The sequence below is a fragment of the Mixophyes fleayi genome, chromosome 5, assembly GCF_038048845.1.
Source record: "Mixophyes fleayi isolate aMixFle1 chromosome 5, aMixFle1.hap1, whole genome shotgun sequence".
Lineage (NCBI taxonomy): Eukaryota > Metazoa > Chordata > Amphibia > Anura > Limnodynastidae > Mixophyes > Mixophyes fleayi.
In genome coordinates this window covers 225860592-225882865 of record NC_134406.1, presented here as the reverse complement: position 1 = coordinate 225882865, position 22274 = coordinate 225860592, and the positions used below count along the sequence as shown (strand labels likewise).

Sequence of the window (22274 nt, the reverse complement as noted above, 5' to 3'; positions counted from 1 at the left end):
CTTTACAGTAAGAGCAGTCAAGATATGGAATTCACTGTCAGGGAAGATTGTGATGGCAGATTCAATAGATATATGTTTAAGAAAGGGTTAGGCAAATTTTTAGTGGAAAGGTGTATTATCCAGGGATATGACTGTTAATTAAAATGAATTATAGTAGTGGATATAGGGAAATAATAGGACTGCAATATTGGGTCTGGAGGGATTTTCCCCCGATTGAAACAGATTTGCGGTTACTTAATCTAGATCAATTTCAAATATAAAGTGAGGGATCGCAGGAGATCCAAAATAGGTTGAACTTGATGGACTGGTGCTTTTTTTTCCAAACTCATCAACTATCTTACTATGAAACATTTAAAGAAATTTAAAAAAAAAGAAAAAAGGACCACAAAACTCTAAAATTGAATTTTGGAATATGAATCGAACATAACTATACAGCTTTATTCAGAAAAGATTTATTAACTAACTACTATATTAAAACTGGACCACCTCCAACACCTTTAGGCCAGTATCCTAAAGGGATTAAATAGAGGTCAAATATTTCTGTGACATAACTGGCCCTGCCTTGTAAATGAATCCACCAATCCACAAACTACATTTAAACAAAGTATACAAAGTTGTCAGCCACTCTCTGTCTGCTCAGTTAGCGAAGCACCTCCCTTTTAACAGTGGTAGACAGAGCATTGAGGACCTACACAAGACTAAACACTTCAGTTATTTCCTATCTAGTATTCTGCTCAATACAAGTGTTTTGATATGCATTATTGTTTTACTTGCTCTTTAACTTTGACTAAACTTTGTAAATCTTGTACATAACGATTACAAAATGAAAAAAAATCACAACAGAACATAGGATTACCACATCAGATTAAGTAATATATTAAAGTTGTTGTAACAGCAACATATATGCTTAAACCTTACAAATTTTAAAAAAACGCTACAAAAAGGCAGTGATCATTTTCAACCACTTTCCCTCCTATTTTCTTAATTGCAGCTATTAACCGCTCAGAAGTCACAGAGCTGCATAATAATGTATGGTCAAATAAGCTACATGTAGCAGAGGAGCATTTAACTGCAATTAGGTAGACTAATTGTAAGCAACCACTACCTGCTCTGGTGTTCATTGCTGGAAAAAGAGGTTACCAGAGGAGCTCGCTGCCTTGGGAACCTTCTACAATCAATATGTATCTAATCATAGTATTATTATTATAACATGTTATGGCCTGTCCACTGAGACCAACAACGGAACTTACATTGTTAAGTCTTAATAGAACTAGCTGTTATAAGGTAGGTGTCAGGAATGAGAGGCCACTCACTCTTACAATCAACTTTGGCCTACACAATATCTATGATACACATTCTTATATATGCTTCAGCCTGTAAACCTTAACATGACAAAAATGTTTACGATATACCCGAAATCTTGCCCTGTCAAACCAATGTGGGTGACAAGTGGGACTGTTAAAGAGTAAATGAATGAAAGGGCTTTGTGTAACTTTTCTATTATAACGTGTGTAGCGGAACACAGGAACACAACGCTGTGAAAAAGAAAAAAAAAAGAAAATATCCTGGATTTAAGGAACTATTGAGCTAAAGCTTGACACAATACTGTAACGGCAAGGAGTGCTCCTGCTGTTAATTACAGAAGGCACCAAATCATCTAGAGCCCCTTAATTTTAGGAGGCACAAGCACCAGGTATTAAGTTTATGGCCTCACAACCACTGGCCTCAATGTCATGCATTATACTAGGAGTTTTTTAAACTAGTACAATGCATGAAAATGGAACTGGAAATAGAAACCCTGATTCCAGTGACCCACACCCACTTCCGATGTCATGCTCATTCAGGAACATTGCAGTTTTCCCAATGCTGCCTGCTCCATCCCATGTGTTTAAATGAGTGAAAAGGGCTTTGTGTAACTGCTGCCTACACACAGAGTGTGCAGCCAGTGTGTGCGTCATGCTCTAATGATGTCACTAGAACCTACTGACGTGATGTTTGTACGCAACTTGCACATTTTAACAAAAGAGGTCATTGTGGTTTCTGCACGATCAGTCTTCCAGTACTGTAGATTTGTATTTTTAAATCAAAATTTCTCTCTCCAATCATTAGCATCCAGGGCTGGAAATACATTATTGGAGCCTACAGTCTAACACTTGACTTGTGAAAGTGCAGGGTAACATATTCTGCTACGGGACAGGCATTTATTTTAAGTAAAGGGAAAGTTGTGTATATTACAAGCACATGACTGCACTCCAAATCTTTTTGACAAAGGTTATAATGGAGTCTTTGGCTGTTATTAGGGAAGGTTGGGCTACAATAAATGCCACATTTGAACCAGAGATTGATGGGAACAGCCTTGTACTGAAGATTCCAACAGAAAACTTGCCGTAGACATGAATTGTTGCTGCTGATCAGTGACACACACATACATGGAGAGTTACTGTGAGATCGGATATGCAATATAATGAGGAAGGCAATGCCATGGGTAGGGTATGGAAACTAAGGGGTAACTTTTAAATGTATTTTAGTAGATCCTAGGCATGGTGCTCCATAGTACAGAAAAAAAACCTTCTCCAAAAAAAAAACAACAAGTTCCAAGTATTCCGGATAAGAGCTTATATACCTTTATATTGTCCGACTTGCCATGACATTTCTATTCAAGTTAATGTCGTGACAAACTTCAGAGTAAATCCCACACATCCACCATCAATACGATTATGCTGTAACATGACAGTGGGTCAAATAAGTTAATTTTAAAGTTAAAATGGAATGGTTAAAAACTACAAAAAATTCAACCAATGCACACCAACAAATGCTGCTGGTCTAATGCAGAATAAGGTGACATTACACCTAAACGAGAATAAAACAGAAAAAGCACCTTGCCCAGATGACATACCCCCACGTACGATAAAGGATTCAAGGTCAGTAATTGATGGACCACTATTACTAGATTTATTTATGGACTCAGACAGTGCTACAAATAGTTAAATAGGGAACAAAATCAAAACCAGGAAGTTACAGATCTGTGACTTTGACTTAAGTAAATTATTTGAAGGGATTCTGCAGATGCTATTCTGAAATATGTTGTAGAAAATAATTTGATAACACAAAATCACCTTGGCTTTATAATTGACCTGTTATGACTATGATTCATTTTTAAAAAGTGGTAAGTTTTAAACTGGATCTTTGTAACGCATGTAATATATTCATATAGTGAATGTTTGCCACTGTTCCACGTAACAGTCTAGTACATAAGATGAGGACACTAGGTCTAGAGAAAAAAACAAACCGACATGGGTAGAGGGCTGGTAGAATGCAAAAGGGGGAATTCAACTGTCCACAGTGTGCCTCCGGAATGGTTGCGGGGACTCTCCATGAAGATGTAACATTGCGGATTTCTCCTTGCACCCCATAGAGGTGCAAAGGAAAGGAAAATCCGTGATGTTGGGGTACCATAGTACCCGGAAGTATGTGCAGCGGCCATGTTCGATGGCACAACTGACTACCCCCCAAAATGTAGTTGTAATGTTCAAAATTGGTTACATAATTTGTGGTGTTTCACATGGATGGATAATGAGCCCTTTCCCGAGTTAGGAATACTAGCTGACAAAAAGCTGACCATCAGCACATAGTGCCAGGCAGAGGCTGCAAAGATGACTAAATCCTGGGATGCATAAAGAAAGGTATATATGAACATGATTAAACATTGTATTTCCACTGTATATGTCACTAGTTAGACCACATCTTCCATATGGGGTACAGGCTTGGGCACCTCACTTTGAGAAGGACATAAGAGAACACAAGTGGGTTGAGTGGCAGGCTACCTTGGTAAGAATGGGAATCAAAAGGGCTAAATTAGAAAAAATATATCTACTTGCATAGAAAAAAAAAAAATGTGCCTTAGATATGGCAAAAATTATCTGCATGAATATATCAGACTTCAATACAAAGATCTGTCAAATGAAACTTTGTACCAAGCACCATATGGAAGAAAACGGGTCATCCGTTGCAAATGAAAACAAGGTTTCACTATCTGCTTAGGAAGCTGTGCAATTCCGTACCACACGAGGCACTAATGGCAAAACAGAATTTAAAAATGGATTGAATTACTTTCTGACAATAAATTGTATCTGTACCTGTAATTAGCCAAGGGCATTATGGAGGTTGTTAATCGAGGGAATCAAATTGTAACTTTCTGCAGGCAGGAAGAACGCCTTCCTTTGGATCAACGCAATTAAAAGTTATGAAAAGGCGTTACTATTATTAAAAGCTATAGTTTCTAAGTCAATGTACAATTAAGGAAATAACGAAGCCTTTGTCTAATTTTAGATTCGGAGAAAAAAAAAAATTGACACCATGATTCATTCAGAGAACAGGAATGTCTCTGGCTTTCTCCAACACATATATTGTACTGTAATTCCAAGAAGTCTTATATTCTGTGTTTAATATAAGATGGCAGTATTCATACTTAAGGTTACATTTGCAGTGCTTGCATACTTTCCATAGCATACATAATCCAGGGATCAATGACAATTTATAGCATGTTTAACAGTTCAGAGTGGAATATATTGGTTGAAATCAAATGATATATTATGTTATACAACAAAAAGATGGAAATATACCAAATGCAGATCAATTCAACAGCAAGTATTTTAATTCAAGAAATAACACTTACTCTAAGGTAAAGTAATAAAATCACATGGAAATGGTCCCTTCTAGTAACATGGCCGAACTTGGCAAATGCACCTAGACCTTACAGTAGATGCAGCATTTTCTGACTAAGCCAACATTTGTGTGAATGGTGGTCCAAGTGCGGTCAAACTGGATTAGATGCGGCCAGGGCTACCATTGCATAGGACGCCAATGGTTAGTGGCTCAGTGCCTAAAACACTGAATCAGTCATGTGACGTTATTCATCCTGTGTTTAATGTCTATGTGACACCTACACACAGAACAGCGGCCACTAACATTAAGGAGAGGCAGCTTCTTACCCATGGACACTGGCGCCAGGTATTGATGTCGCAGCCAAAAGCAGAAGATTGTGCCCTTATTTGTTATTTTTTGTACCTTTTGGAAGGACTTGACAATATAGGTGTAAACATGCAACAGTGTGTAGAGGGGGCCCTGCCCATGGGAGCTTACATTATAAAAAGGTACAATACAATTTAATTGACCAGCTATCGACTGTCTGACTAATAGTGTCTAAGTCCTATGACATAGCATTTTACATTGTTTCTGGTTTAATTTAAATGGTCAAATTCTCCTAGAGGGAGCAGTATGAATAAAGAAATAACTTGCCTCACTTTCCATTAAACTCCGTTACAGGGGTCATTTGAGAACAGATTCTCCATTGTACTGAAAACGCCATGTGATTTTGCTCTTGATTCATAGTTCAAGAAAAGGTTAACCCACTCAGTGCCAAAACGATTACAAAATTAAGGAATTCCCAGCTTCCAGTAACAAATTAATGTATTCCTAAAAGATATGGTCAAGAACTAAAATATTTTAACTTACTATAACTATTTTGAATCATACGTTTCCACGATCTCTGATGAATAGATAAGCAGGCATTGTTCCTCGGCTATCGGGGAGTGGGGAAAGGGGGGCGGGGAGGCAGAATCTATTGGATTCATGAAATAGTAACAACCCCCTCTCTGCATCATATCACTCATTATTATTCACCATTTGTATTTCGAGCAATTGTGCAGGTAAAGGTGGGTTTGCTGTGTTAAACTTGAAAAACATGGTTTGTAAATTTGGGTTACTAGACATAACTAATAGTTTTTAAATGAAAAAGGAGTTTTCAATTAATAGACAATGCATTATGGGTTTAATATATGTTTATATAGTCACACAATCGAGAGGTCAGCATGCTTGCTGTCTGGTAAAGAGTGCCCACAAGTTAATTGCAGGTCTTCAAACTATTTTTCTATCCCTAAAATTCCTAATATGCCCCTTTATTCGTATTACTGTCATAAATTGGCGATATTCTACAAACCGTTTTATTTGGTCACCACTACTAAGGTTGTATCAAAGCTCTCCTTACCTAGAAATTAATCAGCTTATATTGAAACTGTACCAGAACATTTATTAAAGATCACATTCTTATATTTCACTATGTACTGAAGTTGCCAGATGTTCTTCAGTGTGACTACGAGGAGTGATTGAGGTGCCTACTGGCAACTTTGTGATTTTTAGCGCAGAAACAACAAAAGTTGCTAATTGGTGAGCAGTAACCAGTGCTGGCATTGATGGTGTCAAGTGAATTCTGTTGGCATTCACTACAGTAAAACAATTTGAGACCTCTTAACCATTGTCATAAAAAAAAAACTTTGCTTTTATTAGCACTTTTAAACACTAGCATGTAAATGGGTATATGGATGGAACCCAATGGTTCCAATGATCTCATAGACCACTTGTGCTGGTGACTGCGGACATGAGGGGCATATTTTGGATACTGCTGTTGCACGGTTTCTCATGTGATGGTGTTTAGCATGTGATATCATTGCCATATTCTTTATGCTAGTGGGTAACCACCCTAAAAGCCAAAAGAGCTTTAAAAAAAGTTTGATTAACAATTGTCAGTTTTTTTTCTCTAATGCAAAAAAGTCCAGACATAACCTTTAAGGCTGCATAATATGGTGGTCATATGCTAACATAGTGGGAGTGGCAAAATAGAACTTAATAAAACGGTTTGCCCTGAAAATGTCCACAGAAACATAGAGTGTGACTGCAGATAAGAACCACCTGGACATTCTAATCTGCCCATTTTTTAACCTATGGTAACCTCAAAGCCTACTCGATCTTTCAGTCTTTTGTAACGATAGCCTAACGTCTATTCCAATCATGTTTCAATTGCTCTACTGTATCAGCCTCTGGGAGACTATTCCACTATCTTTTCTGTGAAGTAGTTTTTTTTCTCAAATTTCCTCTGAACCTACTTCCCTCCAGTGTCAGTACATGTCCTTGTGTTCTAATATTTATCTTCCTCTGAAGAATGTTTCCCTCATGTACCTTATTAAAACCCTTGATATATTTGGAACTTTCTATCATGTCCCTCCTTTTTACTTTTCTGCTCCAAACGATACATATTAAGATCTTTTAGTCTATCTGGGTAAGTTTTGGGATGTAGGCCATGCACCTTTTTAGTTGCCCTTCTTCAGAAGGATATAAATACATTACAGACTTTACGGAGATATGGCCTCCAGAACTGAACACTGTATTCTAGATGAGGCTGTACAATTACCTATACAGTGGTATTATTACTACTTTCTACTAATGATTCCTCTCCCTGTGCAAACAAGCATCTAGCTTGCCTTTCTCCTTGCTCTGTTACATTGCTTACCTGCCTTTACCTTACCTGAAATAGTGACTCCTAGATCCCATTCCTCCTCTGTAGATTCCATTATAGTGCCATTAATACTATATATAGACTTTGGGTTGATGAGACCCAAGTGCATGACGAGACCCAAGTGCATGACGAGACCCAAGTGCATGACGAGACCCAAGTGCATGACGAGACCCAAGTGCATGACGAGACCCAAGTGCATGACGAGACCCAAGTGCATGATTTTGCATTTTTTTGCATTAAACTGTAGTTGCCATTCCTCTAGTCTACCTAGATCATCAATCATTTGTTTTACCCCTCCTGGTGTGTCTACGCTGTTGCAAATCTTTGGGTCATCAGCAAAAAGGCATACTTTCCCTTCAATACCACTTGCAATGAAGATATTAAAAAGCACTGGTCCAAGTACAGATTCCTGGGGCACACCACTGGCAACCTTTCCCTCCTGTGAATGCAAATCCATTTACTACAACTCTCTGTTTTCTATCCTGCAACCAAGATCTAATCCATTCAACCAAGCTTTTGAGTTTATTCAACAGTCTGCGATGTGGGACAGTGTCAAAAGCCTCACTAAAATCAGGACAAGCTACATCTACGGCCACCCTTGATCTATTACTTTAATCATATACTCAAAAAAGTCAATAAGATGTGTTTGACATGATCTTCCCCCAGTAAATCCATGTTTGGGATCCTGCAAGTTACAGGATCCAAATCCACACAGTGCATTCTTCATGTATCCTAAATAGTGCAGTGTTTAACAGGTTTAAAATTTGAAATGCCACGGCTGCACTTGTGGCCACGTGAAAATGTTCCATGAGAACAATTTCAGTAACCAATGTGGGTTTCAGCTTCCTATAGGATGACTCATGAAATAATGTCTGAGAAAAAGTTTACTGCTTGAGATATATACATCTAAAGCATCAGCTATGTGCTATAAATATTCAGAACCCTTTATCCATCACAGAAATATTATATTATGTCTAACATCACAAATGATTTCATACTTGGCTCCTTATACTTTAAGAATTTAAGATTACATGCCCAATGCTGGAGCACAGTAGACCGCTCTACAAAATAAAAATAAATGAAGGTATTTTAGTTCTCTATTACTCAACAGGTTAAATCGGGCAGTTTTCATGCATTATTTTGAAGCCAGCAAATAATACATTACACACAGACACTCAGCAGTAAATAACGTAATGAGAACTCCACTTAATTAACCTGCATGAGTGGGTGCAGTCCAAAATTAAAAGCAAACATTTGTCATAAGTTATGGCTAGTGACACTGAATGAAAAGACAATTTATGACTTGAATGAATTACTGCAGGAAACAAACCATGTATGTTTGCCTTAGGCAGTAACACAAGCGTTTAAATGTACCAAAAATAACAAACTTCTACAGCACTTACTGCAACAGTTTATGTTATTTTCCTACTAACAATACAACCACGTTAATATTATTAAAACCGGTTTTATGAGCAAAAAAATAAAAGATAAAATGGAAATTATGTAAACATTAGTACTCCGTCGTTAATCTAACTTTTAAACAATTTTCTGAATGTAATTCAACTTACTTTTTTAAAATAAAAAAAGATCTTTTCATTATATATAATAGCATTTTCAAACATTGTTTGCTTTTAAGTTATCTTTTTTGAGGGGGGGGGGTGGTAAATATAGTTCTTTATTTACATATTTTCTGTGGATAGCACAAGGATCAATATTAAGTGTTAAAGTATGAGGTTCACGTGTAAGTAAACTAACAACTGCAAAGTTTACAGCCATAGAAAAATAAAATATACACAAAAAGAACAAATCTCATGACAGATAAACATTAAAAAGTGAGGATTCATAGAATTGCAGAATGAGTCTGCAGGGCACGAACTGTGTGGCAGGACTTTAACTTATAATTTGATTGTCAAGAAGATTTGATTTATCCAAATCATCAAAGTAATGATGAAGCAGGGCTTTTCTTGCAGATATTTTTTTTTGCAGGGTTGTAGACAAGGATTTTAGAAAGCAAATCAAGCACATCTTTATCAGTGATCTTCCCATTGGTAGACAGGCTCCTTCCTTTCCATTTAGGGAATGTATTCTTGTAGTCTTGCAAACGACTCCCCTTTTGGGGTGTTCCCAAAGCCCTGAATTTTCCGAAGAGCTGGTCAATTTCAGAATCTCCATGGAAGAGAGGTTTCTTTGTTGCCATCTGTGTAGATATAGTACCTATAATCCACACACCAACTGGTGTTGAGTATCTCACAAAGCCCAAGAGAAGTTTTGGTGCCTTATAGCACAATGGTCACCACCTTACATGTGTAAACTCGAACAGGGGTTCCAAAGTCCAGGACCAGCCCAAAGTCCGCAAGCTTTATTACTCCTTTGCTGTCTCTTAACATATTTTGTAGCTTCGGGACTCTGTGCAATACTCTCCTAAGCATGGCAAAATACAATGCCTTGTAGAACCTGATACATGTAACTATTAATAAGCATTGTGTCTAAGTATTGACCACTTGGGATGAAATCCAAAAACTTCAAGTATGTAGAGTAAAACTAAAAAATAATTACAGCCTTGAACCTTATATAAGAGCACCTGGAATGCACACAATATTAGGATGCTGAAGCTTTTAAGAAAATAGATTTCTCAGATTCCTGTACTTGGGACACCTTCTTCTGCATTCAAATTTTCTTCATGGCAGTTGACCAGTTGCTTTATGCCTCCCTTTATACACAACCCCATTTTGCATATTCATCCACGCCTGTGGGATTTCTATATAAGCTCCACAAAGAAGAGATTCCTTCTGATGGAGACACTCCTCAAGAATGAAGAGATTACAAACCGCCCACGCCAAGCTCATCCACCTCGTCTCTAAGTTATCTTAATGTTGTTTTTCAAATCACTCTAACAGACTTCAAGTGATTATGACACAAAAAACGTTTCACTTAGTTATTCTATAGAAAATTGGAGTAAACTATGTACTTAATACGAAGGCTGGTGCGATGTGGGCGATTTTGAATTATGCATTTTTCTGGCTGAAGTGTTCTGTGTTTATTCACAAACAAAAAAACGTTAATTGGAAATGAGGTCTCCTTATCATGTAGGAAAACTTCAGCTGTCAAAACTACTATACACAGCATTTTGGCATGTGAAACACTTGTGACACCAACGATCTGCTTCCCATTCACGTTTTATTTGTTATTAAACGAGTTCTCAGAAAAAAAAAACAAAAAAAAAAAACATCCATGTGACACTTATTCCAAAGTGCTTATTGTCTTTACAATTCATAAGAGGACTAAACAAACTGTAATTTCTCTAAAGAGGGAAAAGGATTGACCCGACCTTTGGAAAAACATTGCTTACAGTTTTAAACATTTATAATGGGAGTGTTTGCATACAGTTAAATAAAGCCATAACAATCATGCATTATGTAAAGAATTTGTTTTAATGGTGTCACTGCTTCGTACACAACTTCCTTTTAAGCAATATCCATCCTAGATGCCGTTTTGGTGCTCTGTGTGTTAATGCCACAAGGACATCAATAGGTTTTGCCCAGAGTAAAACCATTACAACGGAAAGATCTTCTATCTGTAGGGCTGCCGGGAACAGCCCATATTGATGCTTCCTTTGCACATTCACACAGAGCACACTACTAGATGGTAATTAAAATACAATTAAATAGACTGCCATGTCTGGCTAGATGTTGAAAGAAAGGAGCACATGTGCAAAGGGACTTTAATTTTCTACACTAGCATGGAGTTAATTTCTTTGAAACAAGCCTGGAGGGATATCCAACTCGCAAGTTTCTATGGAAACCGGCTCCATTAACTAAGTGAACTCAATTCACATACTTGGCAAGAAGACAAGTGACTTTTTTGTGTCTCGTTTTATGGGGAGGGAATGAAGTAGAAGGGAGAGACGAAGGAGGGCATAAAGGCACAGATTAATAAGGAGTACCAAAGAAAAAAAGGTATGCCCTGGCTGCAAGATAAAGGTAATGTAATTAGAATTAGCCCAAAATAATAATAATAATAATAAATAATAATAATAAATAATAATAATAAATAATTATTATACCAACGCCACATACACAATCAGCTGTAAGACTTGTTAAGAAATATTAGTAAGCATGAAATTTGTGTTTGGGAATTCTCCATGGCAACATAGCGAACACTTTAATAGCCACTGCAGAAACAAATGTAATAATCTTTTGCAGATGCAGGAAACAAACAAACAACACACAAACTTTAAAATGCTGAAAAATATGTCAACAATGTACGGTAAATACCAGAGCATAAAAGCTAGCATTATATAAACAGAATGAGAATAATGGAGAAACTGTAAAGTGAAAATGTCATAATTTCCCCTATTATTTTATTCCATAATTTGTATACACCTCTACAGATGTACGCAAGATGCAGACCGATATGTAGTCAAATATGCAATTCTGTGCAAGATTGCCATCTAGCTAATGTATAGTAATAATCCATGAATTTAGGTTTTGATTGATATAATCATCCATCTATGGAGATCTTTCCTTAAACTTGCCATTCTCTTACAGTAGACGGAGTGTGTCTCAAATCCCCCCATTCCCCAGTCTGTGCTCTCTGATAGTTTACAACAGAATATGGAGAAGCCAAATAATTTGACTGGGAGTTTTATCAATGATAGGTCATGGAATAACTTGCCTCTGCAAAGAACAATGACGGACACACTGCCTTTAGGGCTCATTCACAGTAGGCTCACTATTCCCTAGCACAGTGGAACTCCCCCTTTCACATGATAACGCACGGAGATCGTGATGACGCTACTAGAACTGTGGGGTTGTCTTTAGTGTGTGCTATAGTGTGAATAGGGGAGGTGCCCAGGTCACTGTGCATGTTACAAACAGCAGACAATGCATACTGTCCGCCCTGCCTTTAAAGCAGATGCAAAAACCTGGTGTGACTAAGCCCTCAGGAATCCATGGAAAGCATCTAGCTTCTACATAGTAACTGGATTCTACATTCTGCTTGTAACATAAGCAGCATATAGCTTCTACATAGTAACTGGATTCTACATTCTGCTTGTAACATACACTACTGTGCACAAGTTTTAGGCAGGTGTGGAAAAAATGCTGCAAAGTAAGAATGCTTTTTTTTAAAAAAAAAAGAAGTGTTAACAGTTTATTTATTTACAAGTTAACCAGTGCATGATACTCATGCATTCTAGTCAAATCAAGCTACTTAAGGTGTTAAAAAAGTTCTTGTCATGCATTTGGGCCTAGCCCAGGCCTCCTCAGGGGAGGAGCATTACTTCCCGACGTAAGCGCCCTTTTTTAAAGTGGTTGTCCACGTCACCACCTCATCATTCTTCTCCATCACCTCATCCTTCATCTTCATCGCCACATCCTTAATCTCCATCGTCTTACTGTTCTAAAACCTCTCGATACACAACGTTTCTGCTAAACACCTTATCGCTGTGCTCAATCAGTCTTCCTTGAAGGGCAGTATTTATAACCTGCACTTTCACATCACTCCTTCTCCGTACTCGTGAAAATGCGACATACAATTGTCCATGACCAAACACAGGCTCTGGTAAATAAATACCCACACGGTCAAGAGTTGGAGCCCTCAACTCGTAAATTTAGCCTTTACTACCCCTCCCACAGGTTGAAGGGGGGATGATGGAAGTTAACTGACTTCACTATTATAATTTTTTTGTCTAATAATGTCAGTATACCAAATTTCAGGTCAATTGGATGAGCCCTTTCTGAGAAAATAGTTTTTTCCCCACACACACACTAACACACGCCGCTAGGCTTATATATATTAGATTATCAATAAACAAAATACAAAGTGAATGAACAGAAGAGAAATCTAAATCAAATCAATGTTTGGGATTTAGTAGGATTATAGTTAGGTATATGATTAACCAATCATACCAAACTAAATTTAGATTGGTCTTATCTCATGAAAAAGAAAGTCGCTGTTTTTTCATTATTATTATTACCATTCACAAAAGAAGAAGAAAGAAAAAACATGCAAGCCAGGGCTGGATAAATCCTAGGAGCCAGGTGACCAAAAATTACTGTCGTTATTTTTCAGCGACATTTCTATTGATGTCAATGGATGCAGATCTTCACTTGTTGTCTAAAGGATTCCGCTGGCTCCCAGATTAGGCTGACTGGTTCCTGAATGCTACATTATTTGTTCACCCTGCGCTGAGTATTCTATGGAAATCCACGTTGGTTATTTTTTTTAACCAGCACCGTGACCAGATCACAAGTCCTCTAAAAACAGCAAGATCTGTAGCTCAGATTGAAGTCAACTGTTAACCACAGAAAAGAGTATAAACGGGCATTAACTGGACAGCTCAAAAAAATGACAACAGCTTGAACAACATGACAGCTTGAGATATGAAAAATACATAATTTAGAACCTGCACCAAACCACTATTGCTGGACACCATCAATAAGAAACTGGCCTCACCTTTTTATAGCACTCTGGGATAATAATTAACATCTGACGTAGCTACAAGGAGGAGGTACCCCAACATCAAATCTTTCGCCTGTATGTTTCACACTTCCCCAATTAGAATTCTATTAAGATGTAGAAGTTTACATAACCTCAGCCTTCCAAACAGTAACTTACAATTATGTCTATTATGTTCTCTTTGTGAGTCACAGGAACTATATTTTGGGATTATCCTGTTTACCACATCTCACAGTTACAACACAGAACTGTGTCAGCATTCAGCAAGGACAGATGTAACATGTTAAAAGAAAGGAGTAAGTTTTCTTTTTTTCAAATTTAAATAACAAAATAAAGTATCAACAAAACTTGTTTCAAGGTTATAGAACAGTGTTTTCAGTGCAAAGCTAGAATAGCCAATTTGTAAGTGACAATGTAATTATAATTGGCTCTTCAACAAAATATCTCCTTGCATTGAATCCCAGATAGAATGCACAAGGAATGCAAAATGCTGCAGCATAGGGAGCTTTAATACATATGATGTGATGAGGCTTTCATCTATACAAAACAACTTTCTTCTTTTTCTCTATGCTTAATTAATTATTGCTGCCCACCTAAAGAACATGGACCAATGAAATGGTCTAGTTCAGTGTTTTCCATATCTGGTCTTCAGGGACTACCAATATTGTATATTTTCAATATACACCTAGCTGAAGCAAAGGTATATTTATTATTGACCAATATATTGTAAAAGATTCCCGGGTTGTACTAATCAATAAACTTACGATTCTGGGAAGAAAACAAACTGTTAGCGGCTCTTGGGAACCAGATTTGTGAAACACTGGTCTAGTTGACTATTTTAAAAGCACAAAAGAATTGTTATTTAAATCTAACCTCCATAGACAGAATCAGTCTGCTTAGGGGAAAGCATATGCTAGACATGGGTTTATACCAGGGAAACCAGATACCCTTCAAGAGCCGCATGGTGTGGCCGCCTAACATTCAAGAGGGCCACACATTATCTTTAATCTTAGTGATAAGTTAAAACAATTCATTGAATGAAATAGAGATACCTGTCTGTAATAACAGATCAGCAGGAATTATAAAACAAGTGTTACACGCTATAACAAGTATGTCAGACAATATATCAGGAAGGAGCCAGGGCCGTAGGTGTAGTCTTAGAGGGCCACATGTAGCCCCAGGGCTGCCTGTAGCCCATCATTGGTTTATATGATCTCTGTAAAGGCTTTGCGTAACCCTAATAGTTGTGTTCTCTAGTTCGGTCTGCTCTCTCTCTTGGTACTTTGGATCCTGGTCAATCCCAACGTGATATCATTGTACCACGATCCATGTTTTTATACTGTGAGAGGATTATTACACTTGAATGAGATTGATAACTGGGCTCTGGGAGGATATAGGGGGATAAATGAATGGCACTCTATGGAATGGTAACCTCTACAAACTGAATTAGTAACACTTTCATGGAAAATAGACAGAGTCATACAATAAGGCATACATATAGTTTATTCTCAATATTCTCTCCATTAGACAAAAGAAATGGAAAATCAAACAGGATTAGAGTGTTTTTCTAACTGGAAATGTTACTTTTTATCCTCTTTGTGGTTTCACTTTTTGGCCAAGTTATGCAAATTGTTGCAAGACTTCTTTTCTTTTAAAAGTTTGTGAATTGATTTGTATGGACTAGGATAAGGATTGTGAAAACCCAGTGTTACATAGGCACAGGGAATTTTTTTCAGATGTGAGCAAAATAAATGTAGCAATTCAGAACTGTGTGTAAAATGTTTTATACCACAGGTCTATTTAATGGTAGGTAATCTCTCCGAACATTTTTCCTGGTGCCATTTTGTAAAACCAACCCCCTTTTACTAACAGACCGAAAAGTTTCTCATTTCTAAAATATACTGCTAAAGACTCCACAGTGGGCTCCTGTTCTAACACCAGCTGATTAATTGTTCTATGGAATTATACAAAGAACAGCTATTCTTATATACACTTATATACATATTTATGCTCCATAGAACTTTTCGTTCCTCCCTGAGCTCACATTAGGACACCTGTGTTACAACTTGACAGATGTACCGCCCAAGTCAAACTCCCCACCTGTCACTGTCTCAAAGTGGGCAGAAGCAGGTCTTTCATTTGAGAGGAGTTCCTTCTGAAGTAAAAATCTCAATACTTCAGACCAACGTTTGATGAGCAAGAACTACCCAGGATGAACATATCCGAATATTTTGTATAAACACGCACACAAAAAAAAATAAAAAATGGAAATCCTGTGATGCTCTGAATATTTTACTGGAAATAATCAATGAGAAGATGCATTTAACAATTGAACAAGCAGAAAACATTATACACACTTATAAAAAGCTTCAGGTTTATTATCTTATACTACGTAATTATCACTAGCTATATGGCAGATCACATGCATGCCTATCTAAAAGCAATTTGCTTTGCTGAATATCCATATGAAAAGAGAAGGAAAACTAAATAGATAAAATATATTTTCCATTCTAATCAAAGCATGTCTTAAAATTATAATACAGTAACAGTTTTTCTTCATACGATACGGACGCTAGCTGTGGCAAGGTGTCCGTAATTCGATCAAGACTACAAACAAGACCAGGCCGTGAAAGGGGAGCGCCCTCAAAGAACCAGGGATCACTACATTCAGCGGCATTAAGATGTCCAGTAAAATATAATAATGTATAATCAATGGATAAATTACTGAACCCAGCTATACCAATATGCAAGTTGTCCCAGTGCAAGTGCTAATACAGCGAGTTTCAATTTCATTGGCCCAGTAGAATGTGTGCCATGTTCTAGGCACTATGTACTAGTAGATAGTACCTAGAAATTAAACCAAATAAACAGTAGGATTCCCTTTATTATTTATACTAAAAATCAATTCTCACTGCCTATGCTTATATCCCGGCATTTATAATTTTAGTCTTATTCAAAAGGAATATTAAGAGTACAAATAATACTTTATAACAAAGTGAACAGGTGATAAGGATTGTAGTGCTCAAACGGCCACCAAATCAGTATCACACATTACATGCTACGATGTAAAGCACTCCCGGAAATGTTTTCAAAGAGTTGAGCACGCTAAGGTAATACATATGTGCAGAGCACGTGAAGTAGACTTGGGTACTTTGTGCAAAGGATGCATCAAATGGCAACGCCGCACATGACACATTTATGGTTATAAATGATAACATGTGCAAGACACAAGTGCTGCGATATTCTGCAATGATATTCATAAATCACCTTTATATTGCATAATTTGGGGTCATAAAAACATTCCCCATGTCAGATAATAAAAGCAGCTTGATCAGATCATTATTAGATTTGTTGGTAAATGCATTCAGGAATTACTGTAGATAACTGCCATGAGTGTCGGAAGGGCCGTAAGCCCCGTTCTCACCCAATTTGGCCAGTCTGGTTAAACTGACCTCTGCTCCTGTCAATTGAGCCGACGCTAGTGCTCAGCTGGGCCTTCATCAAGTCTCTGGGTGTTACAGACATTCAATCACTGTATTTTTAACCTCTTCGCTACTCATTGCCACATAAAAAAAAGCTATTCTATAGCAGTGTGCCGGGGTTGGGAACCTCCATCTCCATGGTCATTTCTCATTATTACTCACCAGCCAAAAGCATGGATTCGTCCTGGAGACACACAGTTTGTTCCCAGTGTTTCACTTCGATATTCAAGGCATCACAGATCTGCAAGACCAAAAAAATATATAGAAAAGGTAAACATTTGTGTAAACTAGTGACCTATCAAGTTGTATTTGGTTAAAGATAGACCATGAGGAATGACAAAATTATCCAGTTAATTTCTCCATTGTCTAGAAGAAATTACAAACTTGTTACAACTTTTTCCACTCTATGGCGATAAATGGTGTAATGGAGTTTGAGTATTCTTTTATTTTAAAATTGTTGCAAAGTATGTAAGGACCGGACACTGTACAGCAACCGGATGCACTTCAGGGTCCACATGGAGGAGGCTCTCTAACCTTCAAAACGGGCTGCACATTAACCTTAAACACAGTAATAAGTTAAAGAAAGACAGATATCAGTAATAACATATCGGCAAGCATTTTAGGAAAATGTTACAAGCTATAACCAACAGATCAGACAATAATGCAGGAAGGAGCTGAGGACACAGGTGAAGCCTCAGAAGGTTGCCTGTTGCTCAACATTGCTCTACAGATATCACTTGAAAGAGAACATGGATTTACTTTACGAATAAATGGGGGCCCTAGAAAACGGAAGACCCTACATGGTTTTTTTGGGGTTTTTTTAAATCAGATTTTTTTTATTTTCTTTTTAAACCTAAGTAAAAGGAAAATGTAACCTACTCACACACTACCGCCTTCTTCCATATATCTGACGACATAACTAAAATAAACGCGGTACCAAAATATATGCAATTCTATAACCACATAAAATAGGTGTTACCTCTCAAATATCACAGCTCTTGTACATTTACTGCCAAAGAATACTATGACTGTAAGACTGAATATTCTATACTATAACTGAAATAGAAAAAAGTAAAATAAATAAGCAAAACATTGTTAGTCAAGGTCAGTTTAAGGTTAAAAAATAAAATAATTACGTAATCTTCCAAAATATCGCCAACACAAAAATGGATCTCTAGGGTTGCAAATTACTACACTAGTCACTAAAAAGCAGCCTGTGTACTCAAAAGACCTGAAATATAAGACAGCCGTAGTGAGCTCAGAAACCACATTGCCCAGTATCATACTGGCAGTCTCATCACGCATTTAGATTACTGTCATTATAACCCCTCTAATCAAATGCTGGATATTTTGTTGTCTTTGGATTTTCAAGAAAATAACTCTGTGTCAAAATGACAACTAGCAAACAGTCATGAAATGATTTTGTTAGGTGCTCTCCTTCTGCCTACTGTATAATTATCGTGACTCAAAGCCCCATACACAAACACCTTCTGCTTTGATGTTTCACTCTGTTAATTGAACCACATTTTCAACGGTTAGCTTAGTAACTTGATTGTATTAACCTGTGGAAAGCCATAATGAGGCAAATGTAAAAACAAATGATTAGCAGCACTGGTTGGAGGATACAACTTTTGCTGATTGTTGAGCTTAGTCTGCCACTCGAGCAAAACTGAAAAAAAACCCCAAAAAACCAGTTTGCCAATAAAATATTTTTTTATTCCGCTATTGCTGGCCCACAGTATAGAGGGAGGGAGGGAGGGAAAGCCATTATATTTAGAAGATATGAAAAGTAGATCAGCATGATCCTGTATTAACCACAAACCTCACTTACAGTAGTGGAAAAGATATTTACATTTGCAGTAGTATGTAGTACCCGCCCCCGGCATACTATTATTCTCCAACAAGGCAGCACCTACCATATTCATACATATAGGGAAGCGCGGATCTTTCATATCCTCTTGCTGTATGGTAGGAGCTGAATTGCTACTTTTTGAGTTATTGTTTAATTTATTAGGTATCTTATAATTAGAATTAGGCCTCTCATTACTATTATCTTACTTTTATTTTTTACAGACAGACACAAACACAAAGGATTGCAACAGGCACAATCAGTCACAGAGCTGGTTAATTGTAATTAGCTGCTGTCTCAATCTGTCCAAGGATGGATGGTGTCAGTGTTGATCATCATCAGCTATTTATATAGCGCCACTAATTCCGCAGCGCTGCACAGAGAACTCATTCACATTAGTTCCTGTCCCATTGGAGTTTACAGTCTAAATTCCCTAACATACACACAGACTTAGAGAGACTAAGGTCGATTTAATAGCAGCAAATTAACCTACTAGTATGTTTTTGGAGTGTGGGAGGAAACCGGAGTACCTGGAGGAAACCCGCGCAAACAGAGGGAGAACATACAAACTACACAGATAAGGCCATGTTCGGTCATTATTTACTAATTAGATGGGGCTGCCCTATATACCATATAAGCTGCAATGTATAATGGGCACAGACAGTGGTCGAAGTGGAAATTTTAAGTGGCGGTATGGAAAATGTAATGGGAATGTAAGTGAATTTGATAGTTTTATAATGAAGGTAGTAGAAGAAGTGGCGGTATGGTATATCACCATATACACCCCCACCACTGGTCATAGATCTGGTACTGTATATTAGTCACAGTGATCATGTAAAAGTTCTTATGCTCCATTAGGAAAGTACAATGGGAAAGTCTGTGTGCACTACTCTAAAACTATTAGGGCTTTAAAAAAATCCTAAATTATTATAACCCGATGGCGTTACAACTTAAAATGGTATTGACATATGGATTTATTACAAATTCTATTTAAAATCAGGTTATTGTATATGTTCCCTTTACAAGTCAGTCAATGTGTCAGGGCATTTAGGGCTTATTAGGAATGTTTGATTCATTTTCGGAGACAAACACATGACTCCTACAACTTGTGTTGCTATGTAAAGAAAAGGTTAAATTAAGGGACTTAAAAGTAATTAGCTGAAGTTATTCACTAATACGGGCTATTTTTGGATCTAAGAGAGCCTTTGGAGGCCAGTTTAAAATCTGGATTTCCATTCTATACTCAAGAGTTTAAAGCACGGATTAAAAACATCATGGGACTACTCAATCCGATTAAAAACCTGATACTGAAATGTAAAGACAGGATATACTGTAAGGTGCTAATGGTTCTATGTTTTACCTGCAAATACAGTGACTTACAATTTAAAAATACAATATCATTAATACAATGGTAACTAAAATCAAGTGTAACAAAACAATTAGATTCTTTTCAGCTTAAAAAACAGCTTAATTGCACTTGCCTTATAAATATGGTGGCAGCAGTTAGCATTTCACTACTTACACCTGCAAACATACATAGAAGACAATGAAGAATTCGTAGAGCACTTCAGTATTAATCTGCAAGTAGAATTCTCAGTATAGCACACACTGTGACCAAAAAAAGTTTAAATCCCTTAAGTCTATAGTGATCAAAGTTACAAATTCTCTTATATTCATTTGAGTTTTAGCCGCTTTTCCCCTGTCAAGCATAAAACAACATTGAGAAATAGCTGCGGACAGTAATCATTGGTTTTCTGTAGCAGGGGAGCAGTAGTTCTAATGATTTAAATTAAAGCTAAAGTGTATGAAAGGTGATGGACCCTATGCAAGTGCTGGGATCCTGCTAAATAGGGTGAATGGGAGCCCCACCAAAGAACTAGTAAGGAAGGGGTTACATGGGTTATTTAAAGTGAACCCCCCACCACCTAAAGTAATTTGCCTCTGGCCACAAAGATGACACAGGACTCAACGTAGGACCCACAGCTAAGCAGTCAGTGTTTTTCAAATACCTTAACTTTTTCTGCAGGCAAAAAAAAAAAAATACAAAACCTCTAAAAAGACCCCACACACGGACTATCTATCTGTCATACACGGAAAACAAAACAGCTCAAGCAAAGCAGCTTTTGTCGCTTCCTAATCTTCCTATGCAATGCACATTTAAAGGGCTGAAAATACAAAAACATTACCACAAACAAACATTTTATCTTTTCCTTCCTTTGTTGTAGACTGTAACAGAAGAAGTCATTTCCGTATATTGAATGATATACCAATTCCTTGGTGTTATTCTTTTAACGGGGAAAGGACATACCAATGATCTGCAGGTTTTGCTAGTCCAAGAAGAATGTGAAGTAAAGATTCCTGCTAATCCACCAATTAACGCACTTCTACAAGTGCAGCGTTCACATGATTGATATTCCTTTACACCAGGCATTCCAAACCAGAGTGTCAGGTCACGTTTTGTATCGCAATTCCAGGCGGAGTTTGTCACAAGTGGTTATGACCAAATGGGAAAACCTGTTAAATTGAATATGTGTAGTTGGGATGATCTGTGAGTTCTATTTAACAGTGGTAGATATGTATATAAAAAAAAAAAAAATAGTTTTAATTCACTTTGCAATCAATCTAGAAACCTGAATACCCAAAGTATTAATAATGTTGTGTAAGATAAATGCGGCACTTGTGTAAACATTGCACTGAAGCAGTGTATAGAAGTGGTTGCCAGAGTGGAGGATGGCAATATGACCAGTGTTTAGTGAGGGCTGGTGATTTGGCCATGGATTAATTGCACCATTGAACCCTGCACATTACACAGTGTTTCCCACTCTACATTACCAACACAAAATCACTAGATTCCATAGTCTACTGTATTAAACATACACATGGGCATTATGCAAGGTCACACTTTACACTAAGGGGCTGATGCAGAGCGAAACGTACTCCTGTTTGTGCAGCGTAAAAGCTGCAAATTTGCATTGCACATGCCCACAAAGGGAACGCACGCATATGCAGATTTGCTCGCATCTGTGAGACTTACAACTCATTTCTCTAAAAGAGAGGCTGGATGACGGATTTAAGAAACAGGCAAGTGAAGGCAGCGTACAGTAAAGAAGTGTTCGCATAAATGTGGTCGAGT

At 37.3% G+C, this 22274-nt stretch overlaps 1 protein-coding gene and 1 pseudogene across 3 annotated transcripts in view; both read right to left on the bottom strand.

Annotated features, from left to right (window-relative positions):
- FAM110B (family with sequence similarity 110 member B) overlaps window positions 1-22274 on the bottom strand; it is a 70831-nt gene that overhangs the window by 18112 nt on the left and 30445 nt on the right. For all 3 annotated transcript variants that reach the window (XM_075213548.1, XM_075213549.1, XM_075213550.1), the window contains exon 2: window positions 17455-17533. The gene's annotated coding sequence lies outside the window, so the exon portion shown is untranslated. The remainder of the gene's footprint in view (window positions 1-17454; window positions 17534-22274) is intronic.
- On the bottom strand, window positions 9242-10079 carry LOC142159528 (cyclin-dependent kinase 1-A-like; annotated as a pseudogene).